Source organism: Hemiscyllium ocellatum, chromosome 2, assembly GCF_020745735.1.
Source record: "Hemiscyllium ocellatum isolate sHemOce1 chromosome 2, sHemOce1.pat.X.cur, whole genome shotgun sequence".
Taxonomy (NCBI): domain Eukaryota; kingdom Metazoa; phylum Chordata; class Chondrichthyes; order Orectolobiformes; family Hemiscylliidae; genus Hemiscyllium; species Hemiscyllium ocellatum.
This window is the reverse complement of record NC_083402.1, coordinates 129,865,688-129,884,063: the sequence shown is the minus strand read 5'-3', so window position 1 is coordinate 129,884,063 and position 18,376 is coordinate 129,865,688. Positions and strand designations below refer to the sequence as shown.

The 18,376-nt window shown below is 41.4% G+C and overlaps 1 protein-coding gene across 4 annotated transcripts in view; it reads right to left on the bottom strand.

Annotated features, from left to right (window-relative positions):
• The window catches only part of adgrl3.1 (adhesion G protein-coupled receptor L3.1), a 653,616-nt gene that overhangs the window by 63,848 nt on the left and 571,392 nt on the right, over window positions 1–18,376 (bottom strand). The window lies entirely within an intron of this gene.

Here is an 18,376-nt window from a genome sequence, read left to right as displayed (position 1 = left end):
TGATGTGTCGGACTACAAAGGAAATTACATTAGATCTCTAGGAATATCAGCTGTTAATTTTTGCCCTCCATGGTATGGCATGAGTATGACAAGGAAGTTGTGTAATATGGAAAAATGAATAAGATCAGATCTCAATTTCGAGAAATTTGTCACTTCTCACTATCCTCTCCTTTCCTGCAAATCAGTGAAAATTCACCTCAGCCTTTCGATACAGGACATTGGTTAGGTCACTTTTGGAATATTGCATGCAATTCTGGTCTCCTTCCTATTGGAAAGATGTTATGAAACTTTCAAGAGTTCTGAAAAGATTTGCAAGGATGTTGCCAGAGTTGGAGGATTTGCGCTATAGGGAAAGGTTGAATAGGATAGGGCTGTTTTCACTGGAGCATCCGATGCTGAAGGGTGACCTTATAGAGTTTTTCAAAACCATGAAGGTATGGATACGGTCATAGACAAGGTCTTTTCCCTGGGGAGTCCAGAACTAGAGGGCATAGGTTTAGGCTGAGAGGGGAAAGATATAAAAGAGACCTGAGGGGCAACTTCTTCACGCAGAGGGTGACACGTGTATGGAATGAGCTGCCAGAGAAAGTCGTGAAGGCTAGTACAATTCCAACATTTAAAAGGCATCTGGATGGGTATATGAATAGGAAGGGTTTGGAGGGATATGAGCTGGGTGGTGACAGGTAGGACTAGATTGGGTTGGGATACCTGGTTGGCATGGATGAGTTGGAACAAAGGGTCTGTTTCTGTGCTGTACATCTCTATGACTCCAAGACTCCAGTACGTGGAGCACAGGGACACTTGTATGGCACCTGACTGCAGAGACACTTCATGTCAAGTTTCTATATAGGATACACATCATGGCCTGTAGACTGCTTTCTTAGCACTCAATTGCTGTGCTCTTAGTTGGAGCACCGGGATAAAACTCATGCAGACACAGGGAGAATGTGAAGACAGTCGCCTGAGGCTGGATTCGAACCCGGGTCCCTGGCGCTGTGAGGCAGCAGTGTTAACCACTGACCCACCATGCCAGTAGTTGAGTATAACTTATTCACAAATTACCGGTAGGTCAGTCAGGGTGGCATAGGGACGCAAGTCTAGATGATGGGCCAGTTTCTCCTGCAATGATAAAAGGAAAGGATTGAACATAATGGAAGAGCAGTTCGTGGCAATGCATAATCTTCAGAGGTAGTGAGGAGTCCCAAGTTAGTGAGTAGGAAGCATAGGTACCTGGGAGGATTAGCAGTTTAGGAGGATGAGGAGATGACAACTTTTGAGTAGCCACGATGCATGCAATGTAGAGACATGTAGTTTTCTTTGGTGGGTCATGGCAAAACTAGGATGAGTGGTATGTGGCAAAAAAATGATGGTGGATATAACATCGCACGGCACAAATCAATGAATTTCTTCCTGACCTAATCGGCATCCCGCTTCAGCCAGGAAGTAGCACTGACCTGGACTGTTATTTGAGGCCAGGCTGATTTGACCTGGTGGTGTAGAGTTCACAGTAAAGCAGGTGGCCATTTTCTCCACCACCCTGTCCTTCAGCCGTACTGATGAAGGACCACAGGGCGAGGGGTATTTTCTGGCTTGCAGGTTTTAAATATGATGTCATATGCTGGAAGGTCCTGGCTGTGGCAAACACTACCACCTCTGTGGCTGCATGATTCCCTAATAAGGGCATCAAAGAGCCCAGCTGCACCATTAACAGAGTGAAGAGCTGGAGACTGCATCAGCAACGTTTTTGAGACATGGAAGCCTGAACCTCACTCAATCAAACTCCAAATGAAAATGGGAAAACACAACACATATTTCAGTAAGTTACAGCTGCAATATGATACAGCAAATATTCAATTTGACTAACACATAACTCACCCTTTCAACATTTTGAATAAAAGTAAATAGCTTTGGAAACTCCCATTCTGAGTAAAATTCAAACCCCTAAAAGGCAGGTATCTGTCTCACCAACTGCATTGTACCACTTCAAAGAAGCATGGATAGCGGGAGAAAACTACAGGAAAATGAAGCATTAGAAGTGCTCAAACAAAGGTCCGAGTCAAAAAATACTGTTTCCAAACAAACACATTGGCAAGGCACCTATAATAATTTTGATTGAAAAGCTTGTTTTTTTTCACAATGGATACCTTTCATATCTTTGTAAGTTTTCAGATCTTCCCATATCTTTGTTAATCTCACACTTGATGAAAGCTTTCACTGAGCAAAAAAAAACCAGACTGATTGCAGTAGATCGATAAGCGTTAAAAGGCTATGGGTGTTAAATTTGTCCTAATAAATAATTTATTTACTTGAAAATGAACACAGTTCTGAAAGTGCAACAAAAAAACACAAAGGGTGAAAACGGCAATTGGCCCAGAAACGTTTCAATGTCATGTTCATATGAAGAGTAGGCTCCAATTTTCAATGAGCAACATTTGTTTGAAAAATGCTGAATTCTTAAGACATCCAAGTGCAACTTTTTAACAGTTATGTTAAATTCTATTAAAGCAGACTGCTTTTTCCTTCTCTCAAATGATTGTGCACCAAGAATAATTAGCAATCAAATATTCATTTTCAACCCTGTGCCCTGGCATACATACTCAATAGGTTACAGTCTGGTTACAGCATTGTCTTGATAAATATCAACTCCCAGAAGAAACAATATTTAATCAAATCTATATGCCTATCAATAAGACCAGAACAAGTAAAGAGATGCAATGATGACATCTTTCAGGTTCACATACATGCGTGATCACACATGCTTCACAGATCACCATACAAGGTTAAATAATTGTTTGGAGAACCTCAGTAAGCTGTGATCAACAAGAAACATTCTGCAGTTGAAAATACAAGTCATGTCCACACATAGATGCAGGCATGCACAATGATAAGTGCTTCAGTTTTCGGAGTATTACTCCCCTTCTCACTGCACTCTTCAAGATGGGCATATGCTTCCTTGGGATACTGGATGGCAAGTGGATGGGGAAGCATAAACTGTGGAATCTTTCCCTGTGCCCATCTGCCCCCAGTGCAATTTCATACATAGTGGGGACAGGCATCAGATGGCCTGCTCACTCATCAGCCAATTAACAGTCACTCAGAGGCTGCTTCCTGCCACTGCTGCAATTCCTGTGGTGCTCACTGGTCAGGCTGGTGGTGAGCAAGGTGCCAGGTAAGTACATCCTTTACAGGCATCCTGTGCCTATCAGATAATAAGTTCTTCCCCTTTGCCCTTCACCAACCTCCCATATGCCCTGTTTCCCTACCTCTACAACATTCACCTCAACCTTGGCCTGTTTACAGCAACATCTCTACCCTCTTCAACAATGTCTGCCGTATATGCCTTCAGTGATACCTCTCTCCCTTTGTACCACTGTGTCTAGTTTTGGTGACAGTCACTTTTGAGCTCTGGATGCAGTCCAAGCATTGGCCAACACTCCAAACACTAGCCAACCTTTGACTGGCTAGCAGCTCTTGGATTGTTACAGATGTCTCACATCAAGTTGCTGAATGGCCCCGATGACCCATTAAATGGCTGTGGGATAAAGGTGCCAAAATGGGGTGAGCTAACGTACTCCTGACATGTACATAGGGGCGGGAGATTACGGATGTAATGACATGAGGAGAACACAGCTGAGCATGAAACTCCACCCTTTGTTTCCCTGAAGGCTCAGAGAATTCATCACTGGGACACAAACAAATTGTTTCCCTTTAACCATTTACATACGAGCTGAAGTCTGAAGCTTTGCAGCACACTGGTTAAAAAAAACCTTCCTCCAGATAAATTGGTGGAACAGAGTTGAATGACTCCTTATATCACATTCCATTCAATTTGAAAGGTCTATATTTCCATTGGACATCCAAATAAATTCCAAAAGGAAATGAACTGGGACTTGAAAGATGATAACTATTAATGTCGGCCATTCAGATTCACACTAAAGAATTGTTATTTCAAAAGGGATTCAGTATGGGCTAACCAAAGAAATGAAATAAAAACTTCTTCCCAACCTTTACTTGGTGCAACATTACAGGCTGAGAAACCAACGGAGGAAAATCATTTAAAGATTAAAAAAAAATGCTTAAAACTCAGCAAGTCTGGCACCATTTGTGTAGAGAGAAACAGAGTTAATGTTTAGCTCAGTGACCTACATCAGAATTGATTTTGCTTTTGCAAAAGAATTCAACTCTGATTTCCTCTTCTTTTGTTGCCATTTCCAAAATATCAGAAATTTAATTGCACACATTTGTTACTTTTCTTAGATGGGTCCTGAACATTGAAATGAAAACATTTCAAACATCATATTTTCATACAAAGCCAAGTCACCATGTTTCTTGATGACGATTCTTCCAAAGATACTTTGGGGAAAATCATACTCTTACAATGCCAAATGCCAAATGTTCCAAATTATAGATCAAGAAACTTGCCTGATCCACCAGTTTTGTTAAAAGCAAGTTAAAGTAAAACTTGTTGCATACCTGAGTGGAATTTGCTCCAAAATTTAGATGGTATTGACATCTTGAATGAAACACAAGAAAACAGAGAGTACCCACACACATTCACAGACACCTCTTCACCTAGCACCTTCTTTGTTCTTTTCAAAAGGTCTTTGTAAAGCAGTTGAAAAGTTTGAGAGCACTTTGTATTGTAGGACCTGACTTTACTGCTTTAAGTGTACTGGGTACAGGCAGTGAGGATTAATCGCAGATTTTCCAACTCTGGAATTTAAACCCATGCTTAACTGATGATATGGACGCTCCTTTTATGTATTAATTATAAAGGCTCTCTGAAGCTTGGACAACAGTAACTTAGTGCTTGCTAGCCCAAAACTCTCCAAATAGAAATCAAAAAGTGTGGTGCTGGTAAAACATTCCTGATGAAGAGCTTATGCTTGAAACATCAACTCTCCTGGTCCTCGGATGCTGCCTGAACAGTTCTCCTTGGCTCTGTAGTTGGTCATGCTAAATGTTGAATAAGGCTGCAGGGTGTGAGTGGGTTAGTATTGAAGGCTGCCTTAAACATCACTCACTGTGAAGATATCAGATAGATACATCATAAGAGGACAGCTTAGCAATTTGTATGAGTAGACCTACCATCCAGGTAACTTGCTGACAGGCAACCAATATGCCATCTTCTTTAAGACAAATGTGTCTTCTCATGAGATTGCCTACTGGTTTTCCTTGACTACATCAGACCAAATGCCTGCTGTAGACCCTTCGTTCCCTCCAATGGATGGTGACATGGAAGGCAATACTGTAGACTACTTTTTTTCAAGAGAAATGAGGATTGCATATACAACGTCAGTTAGCTGACACAGCTCTAAGAAGCCTCCTCATGCTGAGAGTCAGCAGCTGGAAGAGCAGAGTACTCAAGAACCCTACAGAAAAAAAAACCTATGTGGCAAGATAGAATCTGTAGTAAATATTTTAGACTTGGGTGGGACATTTGCAGCACAGCAGAGTTAGTAACTTTCTGAACCTCGACTGTTAGTCACTCCAAGGCCATTACAGATTGGGTGATGGTCTGTAGTGTAGTCCTGAGTCTGACGTCAGCTGACGAGTGAACAGATTTGGACCAAAACAGCATAGATCGGGCTACTTTCTAGATGGTATGAGGTTAAATACAGTAGATTTCTAAAGAAACATGGGGGGTTCAGGTGCATAGATCTCGTCACAAATTGAGTTCCGCAGGGGTCTGTGGTTGAGGCCATAACAATTCATGTTACACATTACTGAAATCTGGACAAAAGGAGTGGAGCGAATTGGTGCTATGTACACAGATGACACAGTGCCAGGTGGAGGAACAGGCAGTGTTGAGGAGGTGGGAAGGCTGCAGTAGGACTTGAACAGTCTCGGAGAGTGAGTAAAGATGTGACAGATAAAGTACAATGTGGGAAAGTGTGAGGTTATGCACTTTGGTTGGAAAAATAGAGGCATTTTCTAAATGGGGAAAAGCTTTAGCAATCTGAAGCATGAAGGGACTTGGGAGCCCTCTTTCAGAATTCTTTAAGGTTAACATTTGGGTTTATTTGGCAGTTAGGAAAGTAAATGCAATGTTAGCATTCATTTCAAGAGGGCTACAAAAGCAGAAAGGCATTGCTGAGACTGTGTAAGGTTCTGGTTTGGAATGTTGTGTACAGTTTTGATCCCCATATCAAAGAAAGTATGTGCTGGTGGTGGAGAGGTCCAGAGTAGGTTTACAAGAGTGATCACAGGCATGAAGGCCTTGTCATATGAGGAATGGTTGAGGATTCTGGGTCTGTACTTGCAGTTTAGAAGAATAGGAGGACGTGGGGGGGGAGGATCTGACTGAAACTTAAAGAATACTGAGAGGCCTGGACAGAGTGGACATGGAGATCATATGTCCACTAGTAGGAGAGACTAGGACCCAAGGGCAAAGCCTCCGAGTGAAGGGATGACTCTTTAGAACTGAGAAGAGGAAGAACTTCTTTGATTTGATTTGTAATTATTATTGGTACAATACCAAGATACAGTGAAAAGCATTGTTTTGCATACCAACAAGATAAATCATACTTTACATATGTACATTGGGCTAACAGAACAGAATGCAGAATATGGTGTTAGGGCTACAGAGAAAGTGCAAAGAAAGATCAATGTTAATATATGAGAGGTTCGTTCATACATCTGATAATAACAGGGAAGAAGCTGTTCTTCGATCTGTTGGTACATGTTTTCAAACTTTTGTATCTTCTACTCAATGGAAGAGGTTGCAAGGGAGTATAACCGAGGTGGGAAAGGTCTTTGGTAATGCTGGTTGCTCTCCTGAGACAGCAGGAAGTATAGACCTAGTCAGTGGAAAAAAGGCTGCTTTTCGTGATGGACTGGGCTCTGTTTAGAACTCACTGCAATTTCTTGCAGTGTTGCGCAGAGCTTGCCATACCAAGTTGTGATGATGCATCCGGACTGGATACTTTCTATGGTGCAGGTATAAAAATTGGCAGTTCTTCAGTTAGAGGCTGGTTAACCTGTGCCACAGAGGGCTGTGGAGGCCAAGCCAAGTGTATTTGAGACTGAGATAGGTAAGTTATTGATTAGTAAGGGGATCAAAGGTTGTGAATATAAGGCAGGAGAAAGGGCCTGTTTCCATACTATAGGGAAGCTGATCTAATCTAACCAATTGGCTTGAGAAACATATCATCCATGATCGAAAGGGGGAGCAGATTCGATGGGTCAAATGGCCAATTCTGTACCTACACATTATGGTCTTATCATGTTGGACCCAAAAAGAACACGGAATCCACTGAGATTAGCTAAGTCAGCATACAAAACTTGTTTCATGCTGGTAACTAGAGATAATGTCCAGTGAGCCAAGATTGCCTCTAACAAATATGACTCAAGCAGAAAAGATGTTTGGAATATGTAACGAGTTGTTGGTATTGCGTGGCCAGATCAGAAGGGCAATAGCACAGTCATGAGAACATACTTTGAGCACTAATTGCATTTCATTATCATGGACTACTTACTGGTTTATGATCAATAGTAATAGGATAGAATAGAATATCCTTTATTGTAAGGCTGTTTTTTTCCAGCATTGCTTTGGAAAAGGATATAAATGGGATGCTAGGGATTGCCAGGTGCAGAGCCTGAGCTTGATCAGTGGCTTGGGATCCTTAAAGAGGTCAAAAAATCTCAAAACTGACTGTGAAGCTTGCATTATGCATAGGCCAGAGTAATGATAGCCATTGGTATCTTTCATTTCCCCCACCAGTCTGTGGAAAAAGATTGGCTCAAACCTATCCATTTCTAAACTGTTGCCAATGACATGAGTGATATGGGTGAAGAAATTCCACACTACCTCTACAGATGTAATCATCAGGGAAATGGTTACAATGCATTGCATTCCTCTTCTAGTCATTACAGACCATAGTTTGCAGCCGGTTCTGGATTTGAAAATGGCACATTTTCCGGCATATCCAAAACTGAATGGGCAGCCAAGCATGGGTCTGGATTGTCAAGTAGTTTTGAAGAAAAATGCTGACTTCTGTACAGCAAGGCTAAATTACCAATACAGCCAGTCTAGTGTGGTTGATTACTGTCTGAGTTGCTAATGGGCAGAAAGCCGAAGACTCAGCTCCCTATCTTCCCAAACAAATTGACTCCACATTTACATCCATATGTAGGAAGAAATCATCCTAACATGCACACCCTAGAAGAGATGTCTCTACGTGAGACAGTTGATACATTTGAGCCAAGGGCGACAGGTGAGAATATGGGTAGAAACAGAAACAGGGAATCACAGCCCATGTGCAGCTCCTGGTCAGGGCCTCCAGCTCTGAGATGTACAGCAGCCTTACCTTGACCAGAGGACAGCAGTGCTGGAACCGTGGGTCCTAGTTACTGAACCCAGACATACCCCTCTACCTGGATTTGGGACTTTAACAGAAAATTTACTCTCAGACATTTAGCTACAGACACCTCGTCCCCACAGGGATCAGTCATCCACCTGTGCTTGATTGGGATGACGAACATTGCAATGAAAGGGTTTTCATTCTGTCAGGAACAGGGTCAAAATCAACAATCTTCAACCCAGAGACCTACCAATCCGCAGGGTTAACTCAGGAGATTTTCTTATTGCATAAACATGTCATTGCATATTCATCAAAGGCACCATTGCCAGATTAAACTGTTGCTTTGCAATTAAGTTGGCAGCAAACAAATCCCACTTTAAAGAAGTTCTTTGCCCATACCACTACCAATCCTCCAAGTCCAAAGTGAATGTGTTCTGGGAGAACAGTGAAAACTTGAGACTGCCTGAGTTTGTGAAGTGTAACTTGCAATTAGTTGCTTACATGCTATAAATTACATCTGATTTAAGATAAGTGCCTCTTCTTATTGGCAAACAACATCATCCTACTCTCTTAGCTTAGTCAGGTCCTGAAGAACCAAACCATATCAGAGAATGGGGCAGCAAACTGACCACACTGATGGCAACAGTGCCGTCAGACTGAGTGGGTTAGTGGTGTGGATTGCTCATACAACTCCTTTTATAGGCAAAAAATGAGTATTTTAGAGCAAGAGGACAAAAGCACATGATTGAATGGCAGAAATCTTACAGGTGGAGCTGGAGAATTGGAGACTGTGAAATGTATCACTTCATCCAGTGAATGAAACAGAGATCATGGAAGAAATCTACTTAAATTTCTGGTGAGGGAAAAACAAGGGAGGCAGGGGGCGCTGAATTCTTCAGGGGGTGAAATGTCAACTTTCTAATGGTGGGATGCAAGTTGCGAATTAAGTTGGCAATAGATTAAAGGCCAAATGTAGTTCCTGACAGCGTTAACTGAGAAGCTATTTTTATTGCATTAACATGTCATGCATATTCATCAAAAGGCATCATTGGCAGATTAAGCTGTAGCTTCTGCAATTAAGTCAGCAGCAAACAAGAAACGCATGGCTTCAGGTTCCCACTTGGTAAAGGTGGCATGCAACAGAACAAGTTGTCTTCCTGGTGAATTCAAAATGAGGAGAAGTTGCTCTGTTGGAATAAGGAACTTTGTTAGACCACAGGAGAGGAGGTTCGAGGGTTGCACTGCACTCAGGTGGAAGCTATCCAGGGAGGTCAGAGCTTAGCTGCTTGTTTGAGGGAGGGAGGAAGTACGTTAGCAGCTCTTGGGATCCAAATGTGGCAGATGGGAAGTAGGTGGCAACAGTTCCAGTTTAAAACCCTCCTCTCAGACAGTCACAATAATGGTACTGCCTTTCAGAGAACTGATGTCTATCTGGGTGTCATTTATATCTGGCACCTGGACTCTCGACCCCATGAGGTCACGATGGACTTCCTGTCCATCTCCTGAATACAGTGGTTGAGCTACTCAACTGGACACAGCTTATCTGCTGGCTGTAACTTGATTGCTCACGGGCGACTGTCCTGCCTCTAAGTTGAAGTCCTACTCACTTCGAGTCTGCACTGTCAGGGCACCACTGCGACAAGACTTTGGCTCATATCAACACTTAAAAATAGCTCAGGTGGGTTGTGAAGGGAGAAGCAGGTAGATGAATAAAATGGAGACATGGAATCATTGTCCAAACACAGGGTAAGCATCAAAATAAACTGGAAGCTTGAATGATTTGCTGCTATGTTGCAAATTCGAGACGTTTTCTAATCATCTTACTCAGAGAGGTTATTGCACACTTCTAGAGCAGGTGGAACTTGAGCCCACACCTCCTGACTCAGTGGGAGAGACATTCCACTTCATCATGATGTGTAATCTGATATTATGACCTGGAAGTACATGACACTGAGAAGTTGCAAATGGGAAACAATGCATTTCTTTCTGATTTAAACAGAAGTTATCAATCAAAAAGTGTGCACTAAAAAAGAGCATTGCTGATGAAGACTCAATTTCTTAATATGTTTGTCATGCAACTGCAGGCACATTCAGCACACAATGGGAGAGTCTGTTCGATAGAAAGTACAGAACACGCATCACTGACTTTTTATAAACTTTCAAGAGCTGGCTATTAATGTACAGGCAAAGATTAATTTAGTTTTACTTGAGTATAAGGTTGAGGCATGGAAAGATATTCAAGATCCTTTCCAAAGGATTACTTAATTACTTAATTTTTTGGCATTTAAGATTAAAAGATGACCGAATGGAACAATATATCAATATTTAATGCAGTAAGTCAAATTTCAGTTAGGTCATCCTACTGACTGGGGAATTTTGCAAAATTTGATTGACCTTTGAGATTTTTATGCTGATAGTAAAACACCACTATATTCATAAGAATGTTCACAAGTTAATTATAATTCCTATAAAAATTTCAAACAAAACCCCAAAGTTCCCTGAAGCTAGATGAAATGTTAATAGAGAAAAACATTCAACTCTGATTAGACACTATGTCAAAAACCTTCCCTACGGCTTATTACGTTATCTTTAACAGACTTGCCTACTGTTTTGAAATTCAGCCAACACATTGTCGGCATCATTCAAATATTTTGACAAACATGAAAGCTTCTTTCTATTCACCTTCAACCATAACATGAGCAGAAACCCTCTGCAGGATTTTATGGTCAACCACCAGTAGGTGTACTGGTGTGAATGTCCATAAAATCCTCTGGGTGGTCCTCCTGTCAAAACCTAGGGTGCCATCCTCACCCCTGCCTCAGTTGGAGGTCCTTAACTGGACAACAATTGGTAAGAATGGAGGCGGTACCTGCTCAGGCTCCAATGTGAAATAGGGCTGTGGGTGAAGCTTTCTTCAACATCAGGCTGCAGTGCATTCTGATGCCTGTGCGTGCTTTCTGGCTTGCAGCTCCTCTATCAAGACCCCTCACTCATCCAGATCTAACCTCTCCTCCTTGCTGTGAGATCTTCCATGCACCTGGTGCTGTGCTCTGGGACTTAAGAATCTGGGATCCGCTCATGATCCCGGTCCTGCTGTTACTGGCATTACTGAGCTGCTACCCAATTAGTTTGAACAAAAGCACTCTGAGGTGGGAGTTCCATCTGTGTGGGGGATCGAACGTCCCTTCTCCAGCTAATGAGCATCAGTAGAACATTAAATGATTTTGAGTCTTCTGTGATTAATGGTGATTTGTTCACTATCCACTCTCTGGAGAGGGGAGGATGAGAAACTGTACCACCCAAAAACTTCCACTCCCTTTTTAAAGCTCAGAAAGGACTCACCTTCAAAATATGATAGCAGAACGTGAGGGGTTTGATTAGTTTCCCAGATGCTATAGGAAGGATAGAAAGGGGGCAAGTGAGGAAGGGGGAGTGGTGCTTTTGATAAGGGATAACAAGATGGCTGTACTTAGGGAGGATATTCCTCGGAATATATCCAGGCAAGTTATTTGGATGCAACTGAGGAATAAGAAAGGGATGATCACCTTATTGGGATTGTACCATAGACCTCTAATAGTCAGTGGGAAATTGAGAAACAAATTTGTAAGGAGATCTGTTATCTGTAAGAATAACTGGTTATGGGTAGGGGATTTTAACTTTCCAAACATAAACTGGGACTGCCATAGAGTTAAGGGTTTAGATGGAGAGGAATTTTTTCAGTGTGTACAAGTGTGCATACAAGTGTGTCTCCTCACATCTGCATGGATTTCCTCTGGGTACGCTGGTTTCCTCCCACAATCTAAGGTTGTGTAGGTTAGATGAATAAGCCATGCTAAATTGCACATTGTGTTCAGGGATGTGTTAGTTAAGGATAAATGTATAATAATTGAGTTGGGGAATGGGTTTGAGTGGGATACTCTTTGGAGGGTCATTGTGGACTTGTTTCCACAATATAGGAATTCTATGGCACATTTTATTCTAAGAAATTTTTCTGATTCAGTATGCGAAGAATGTGCAAAACTTAACCCGGTCTTGGGAAATAAGGCAGGGCAGGTGACTGAGGTGTCAGTGGGGGAACACTTTGGGGCCAGTGACCATAATTCTGTTAGTTTTGAAATAGTGATAGCAAGGAATAGTCTGGATCTAAAAGTTAAAGGTCTAAATTAGAGGAATGCCAATGTTGACAGTATTAGGCAAGAACTTTCAAACCTTGATTGTGGGTGAATGTTCACAGGAAAAGTTATGACTGGAAAATGGAAAACATTCAAAATTCAGATAAAGAGAGTCCAGAGACAGTATTCTTCAGTCAGGGTGAAAGGCAAGGCTGGTAGGTGTTGGAAATGTGGGATGATGAAAGAAATTGAGGTTTCGTTCAAGAAAAGGAAGGAAACATATGTCAGATACAGACAGCAGAGATCGAGGGAATCTTTAGAATAATATTAAGGCAGGAGGTGTATTCTTAAGAGGGAAATCAGGACAGCAAAAAGGGGACATGAGATAGCTTTGGTAAATAGGGTAAAGGGATTTTATAAATACATTAAGGAGAAAAGAGTAGCTTGGGAGAGAATAGGACCCCTCAAAGAGCAGTAAGGCAGCCAATGTGTGCAACTGCAGGAGACGGGGGAAGATACTAAATAAATATTTTGCATCAGTGTATATTGCATAGAAAGATATGAAAGATACAGAATTTGGGGAAACAGATGGTGACATCTTGAAAATGTCCATATTACAGAGGTGGTGGTGCTGGCTGTCTAAAAAATGCATAAAGGTAAATAAATCCCCAGGACCTGATCAGGTGTAGCCAAGAACTCTGTGGGAACCTAGGGAAATTATTACTGGGTCTCTTGCTGAGATATTTGGATAACTGATAGTCACAGGTGAGCTGCCAGAAGACTGGAGGTTGGCTAATGTGGTGACTATTTAAGAAAGGTGGTAAGAGAGGTGGTAAAGACAAGCCAGGGAACTACAGACCAGTGAGCCTGATGTCGATGGGCAAGTAATTGAAGGGAATCCTGTGGGACATGATTTACATATATTTGGAAAGACAAGGACAGATTAGGGATAGTCAACATGGCTTTGTGCATGGGAAATCATGTCTCACTGACTTGATTGATGGTTTTGAAGAAGTAACGAAGAGGATTGATGAGGGCAGAGAGGTGGACATGACCTATATGAACTTCAGAAAAGGTTTCTCATGGGAGATTGGTTAGCAAGTTTAGATCACATTGAATACAGGAAGAACGAGCCATTTTGATACAAAACTGGCTCAAAGATGGAAGTGGTGGTAGAGAGTTGCTTTCAGACTGCAGGCCTGTGACCAGGGGTGTGTCACAAGGGTTGGTGCTGGGGCCACTGCTTTTCGTCATTTATATAAATGCTTTAGATGTGAACGTAGGAGATATAATCAGTAAGTTTGCAGAAGATACCAAAATTGAAGGTGTAGTGTATAGTGAAGAAGGCTACCTCAGAATACAATAAAATCTTGATCAGATGGGCCAATGGGCTAAATAGTAGCAGATGGAGTTTAATTTATTTAAATGTGAGGTGCTGCATTTTGGAAAGGCAAATCAGAGCATGAATTATACACTTACTACTAAGGTCCTAGGGAGTGCTGCTGAACAAAGAGACCGTGGAATGCAGGTTCATCAATCCTTGAAAGTAGAGTGGTAGGTAAATAGGATAGTGAAGAAGGTGTTTGGTATACTTTCCTTTATTTGTCAGAGCATTGAATATAGGAGTTGGGATGTCATGTTGCATCTGTACAGGACATTGGTTAGGCCACTGTTGGAATATTGCGTGCAATTCCAGTCTCCTTCCTATCGGAAGGATGTTGTGAAACTCGAAAGAGTTCATAAACGATTTACAAGAATGTTGCCAGGGTTTGAGTTAAAGGAAAAGGCTGAATAGGATGGGGCTGTTTTCTCTGGAGCGTCAGAGGTTGAGGGGGTGACCTTATAGAGGTTTATAAAATCATGTGGGGCTTGGTTAGGGTATATGAATAGGATGGGCTTAAAGGAATATATGCCAAGTGCTGGCAAATGGAATGAGATTAATTTAGAATATCTGGTTGGCATGGAGAGTTGAACCGAAGGGTCTGTTTCCGTGCTGTACATCTCTATGACTCTTAATACAACCCAAAAGCAGTTTCTCGTTTTGGATCCTCTCTCTTTCTGGGAAGAAACATGTTAATTGCAAGATAACAAATGACCAAGGACAATCTTGTAAATTCCTGGTAGTCACTCGATACAGTGGCACTGGAGTTGATGACTTGTTGTAGACAAATCAATGAAGATTGACTTTTTATAACAGATGCAAAGAGCTGAAGAATAGTTAGACCAAGGACTCCAGCAATGATACCCTGAAATACTTGGCACACAACGGCCTCAAACTGTTTTTTTTGGGCTAGGTATGACTTATCCCCCTCAATTCTCATTGACTTCAACCTTGATGTCACACTTGGTCAACTGTTTCCTTGTTTCTCATAGGAATCTACTGTGATCTCACCACTGAATTTCAGCTTTGTCCATGACTGGACATAGGGAATAAGATCCGGGGTAAAGGAGGCCTGGAACAACCCAAACCGAGCAGTGCTGAGCATCTTGTTGACGAGTAAGGGCAACTTAAAACACTGTTGATAACACCTTCCATTATTCACTGATTATCAATAGGAGGCTGCTGATATGGTGTACTTCAACAGATTGGGATTGTTCTGCTGTTTGCACAGATAGCTGGAGAATTGTTAAAATCTGTCAGGTAAAGACTAACGTTGTAGGTTTACGGAAATAACTTAGCTTGAGGCGTGGCTTGTTTGGCAAGTCAGGCCTTAACAAGCACTGCAGCTGTTATGTTGTGAAGGCTATAGTCTTTGTGGCCAGCCATTTATTGATATGAAATGCACTGAACTGCCTGAGGACTGATTCCTGTGACGCTGCAGGTATCAGGAGAAGGCTTATAGGGATCAGTTCCTCAGTATATGTTGTTTAAGAGGGTTGCGAATATTTCAGCCTTTTGTTAAACATAACACAACACCAGGTTATAGTCCAGCAGGTTTAGTTGCAAACACTAGCTTTCAAAGTGCTGCTCCTTCATCAGGTAGCTGTGGAGCAGGACCATAAGACACAAAAAATTACAGTGTCATGCAATTGAAATGATATATTGAACAAACCCAGAGTGCTGTTAAGTCTTTCATCTTTTAGAATGGTTTGCAGGTTTCGGTTCATTAACATGTAAATCCCAAAACTTCTTTTAAATCACATTCTGGTGATAATCTGGTTTTGCGTGATTTTTAACTTTGTCCACCCCAGTCCAACACCGGCTCCTCCACATCAGCCTTTTGTGTTAGACATTATCGGGTTGCTTACAATTGCAGCTCAGTCACAAGGTTTTGGATTCAAGTCCTAGTCCACAGCTTGAGTAGAAAAGTAATAGTTGACCCTCAAGACAATAAAGGCGTGTTGCAATTGTGGAGATGCTTTATTTTGGATACGCTGTTAAACTGATGACTGACTATGCTCTCAGGTGGATGTGAAAGAGCCCAAAGCACTATTCTGAGGATAAGGAGCAGGGCTGTCCACACTGTCTTGATCAATATTGGTTCCTCAATTAACATCACAAAGATATTAACTGTCCATTATGTAGATTGACAAGGATAAGGTCAAGTTGGTTTTCAATTTATAAATCTAGAATCTCAGGACTTAGCCAATCGGTCAGAAGTAGCTCTAATGAGCTAGTCTTGGTGACAAACACTGAAGTCCTCACCCAGATGGCAAGATGAGTGCTTATTGCCAATCCTAATTTGGTGAGCCACCTCCTTTAACAGCTGCAGCCTATGTAGTTTTAGTACACCCACAAGGCTATTAACAGCAGATTCCTGGATTTTAACCCAGAGACAGTGAAAGAAAAATGATACATTTCTAAGTTAGGTCAGTGCACAGTGTGGAGGGGAACTTAGAGATTATGGAGCTTCTGCCTTTCTAGATGAAAATCATAAGTTTGAAAAATACTGTTGAAGGAAGCTTCATGTGTAGCTAAGGTACATCTCACACATACTCTATCATGTATCTGTGGTGAAGGGAATGAATATTGGAAGTGGTGATTGGGGTGTCATTCAAACAGGCTGCCTTGGCCTAGACAGTGTTGAGCTTTTTCAGTACTGTTGGCACTACATTCAGTCAAATGAAGTATTCAACCATACTCGTATCTCATGTCATATAGATGGGGTGGTCAGACTTTAGTGAAATATTGATTCGTCAGATGTTTGAGGATAGTGTGTGCAAATCATGATATACATGCCTCGGGGAAATAAACATTGCTTCATCGAAGTGCCAATATCAGATTTAAAGAAAAACACAATAATTGTGGCCTTTCAGAGACTGTGGAAAATTCTGTTTGCAAAAATATTTTAGTTGAATATTTAAATTGAAGAAAATCCTCCCAATTCCAGTGAACAAATTCCAGGGACCAGTATCCCATCACCAAGTTTATTTACACATGCATTGTACTTGACAGTAATCTGGCTTCTCAGTGAACGGAACCTCTGAAACTCCGGTTTATTTTTAATTTCTTTTTCTTTCTTTTGGGCTGAGCTTTTAACAAGTTATCATGTGGTAAAGTACAAATAACATCCCAGATTGTTTACATTAGTTAGCTGTGTTTTATATGCTGCGCTCTCAAAATACATGTACAGTCTTGGCTGTGGATTGTGTCCAGCAACAGAAAAAAGGTTAGCAACCAAATTCATTGAGAACCATGAGATAGTATTCGGTTAAAGAGGGGAATCTGTAATAGGTAAGATTGAATTGCTGTAGCCTCTTTTAACTCTCTGTTAAATACTTGATATTTGTAATGTGGCGTGGTCATGTTGAAGCAAGCTGAAGCACATTCTCCTAACTGACACAGTTCACACTTTGAGGAGTCAAACCAAAGAAAGACTTGTATTGAAATTCTGTTTTCCATAATCACTTGAAGTCTAAAAGTGGATTATGTTAAATAATACACTTTTTAAAAATCTATTCAGCTGTCATTTAGGAAAGGTGGTAGCTAATTTGTGCACAGCATAGTCTCAGAAATAGCAATGTGGTAACAACCATATCATTTTTTTTGTGTGATTTTGACGGAGGAATAATTATTGGCTAGGACACGGGGCAGAACCCTGACGGATGAGGGCTGTGGTGAGAAATTTGGGATAATTGTAAAGAAGTTGAGCCTAGCCTACCTTGATATTGGGTCCAACTAGTTGCATTTTCCACTGGGAATCTGAGTTGAGACTCTTGCTAGGGGCTAGCAAGAGGCATATTAATGGGGACAATTGCATAATCTCATCCTTGTTTGCAATAACTCCACAAAGGTTGGTATCTCGTCACCGCGTCACCTTTTATTTATACGTGCATGGGATTTGGCAAAAGTCTGGCTTCCTCAGAGCCAGCTCTCAGAGTGAGCAGAACCTCTGACACTCCTGTTTATATCTGTCAGCCAGGGCTCCCTGACTGGACCAGGTAAACAGTCCAAATCAGGGAAATCATATTCTATAAGATCCCCCTGGCTGACCTCGTTACAATCACTACACTGACAATAGTGTTGGTTAAAGAAAGTTTAAGCAGATTTGCCTTAAAAAAAAGTCTGAGCAGGAAATAATTGTCCATTCTTCAAATATAGGTGGAGGTTGGAGTCAAGGTAGGGGTAGAATTACACACTGATGAATTTAATGTTGTGCCAGAATGTTGAAATTCTCTGCTGTGAAAATAAGATCACAGAAATCCTCTACATCAAAACTAAAGTTACAACAAAGACTGACAACCACCATCAACAAAGACAATACAATCTACTTGCAGGGTGGTCACACTAACCTGCCCTGAAGCTGTGCTTGAATGTCAAAACAGTCACTTGGCAGTTTGCTAACTGCCTAAAATCCTGTTGCAAAAAAAACCCTACAGAATCTAGCATTTTGTCCCTTTAAATTCATCAGGACTTTGTGCTGTGTTGGGACTGCATTGCCGATCAGATCCTCAAATGGCAATGTTTTTCACCATATGTGCATGGGACATAGAAATCATGCAACAATTTTTTTTACATGT